Below are 1462 nucleotides of genomic sequence, written 5' to 3'. Positions count from 1 at the left end.
TTCAAATTCCGATTACATTTGCACCGAATCCAACCTACACATTTTCTGCAGCAAGCGCTACACGGGGAGTGTGTCGATTTCTATCGAAACAAGCGCGAAGAGCAAGATTCGAATTCATTCAGCACATCCGGGACCTCGCAGCAAAGATTGCACGTGACGTGTCCACACACCTATCTTTACACTACAGTCTTGCCCGTACGAAGGACGGGCCATGGATCCTAGTATAATAATAATTATGATGCCTTCGTAATACATTTGTGAAATGATCCAACGATCAACGATCCGATATCATCTCTAGATACTAAAATGATGTATGTTTCGAAGGTAATGTAATAATGTTCTAGATAACTCATTGTTATCAGTAACAAATTATGAGTTCTGTGCTTTGTAGATTCGTGACGTCATTACCGGGAGCCTGAAGCGCACTCCCTGTGCTCCCCGTTTGAGAAACTGTCGATCCGCCACTGATAGCACCATATCGTACTAAAAACAATTAATATTATAGTGTCAATATATAGATACTAGTACAGTAGTTTCCATGCGCACGCTCCTAGATCTTCGGTCACTCTAAAATTTCATGAGATTACACGAGATAGCGAAAGGCATTGGTTTGTGGCCCACACTGCACGAACAACGCAACGAATTAACCTTCTCGTGCTAGTGTGTTTATCTCAAGCCAGAGCACTAGCGGTATCGCTTGCTTGCTATTGTACAAACAAACCCGCACTTTGTACGCCTGTAGATATGCCGTTACTTACGTAATTAGCACTGAAACACAGACGTTTTGTGTGTATCCGCTTCTACTTCTATCGTTTATCTGCTTCTTGCACCGGTTATTCCATTTGCCGTGTATCATCTACCTTTATCGGGTAATGCATTCAAGCACACGTCAGTCCCAGCACAAAAATTGTTCACCTTGTAAAAGCTTAGGGGCGTAGCGTGATCTCTAAAAATGAGGAGCTAACCTTCACGATGCTACGGGCACGCCCATTTTAAGGGCACGCCCATTTTATTGACTTCTAATGGGCTGCTAAAGTGCAATCAGTGGCAGATCCACACTGGAAAAGGGTGGTGTGTGTATATGACGCTATAGCCCGGTCTAGTCCATGCCAAGCTGCGCCCAGAAAGTATACCGGTCTGTAGACTTATGGCACACTCCGCGCAGCGCAACTGATTGCAATAGCGAAGTCCGGTGATCGAGGTTGTTTGATTTTTGATTCACGTGGGCGATGACGTCAACATATTCCGATGGCCAAATTGATGGCGGATTTTGTATTGGTGTTCGCTAAAAATCCGCCAATCTAGCCAAAATAAATCTCCACCAATATTTCATCTTACACGGTAGTCTGGTTTTCAAATTTAGAAAAGCATTTGTACATGTTTGTTAAAACTAGACGTTCCTTCATTAGTAAGTCCGAAACTGACATTAATTGAATGACAAGGTGTTGCCGTTCGAAACGCT

The sequence above is a fragment of the Corticium candelabrum genome, chromosome 1, assembly GCF_963422355.1.
Source record: "Corticium candelabrum chromosome 1, ooCorCand1.1, whole genome shotgun sequence".
Classification (NCBI taxonomy): Eukaryota; Metazoa; Porifera; class Homoscleromorpha; order Homosclerophorida; family Plakinidae; genus Corticium; species Corticium candelabrum.
The sequence above is the reverse complement of the archived record's forward strand: the minus strand, read 5'-3'. Positions refer to the sequence as shown.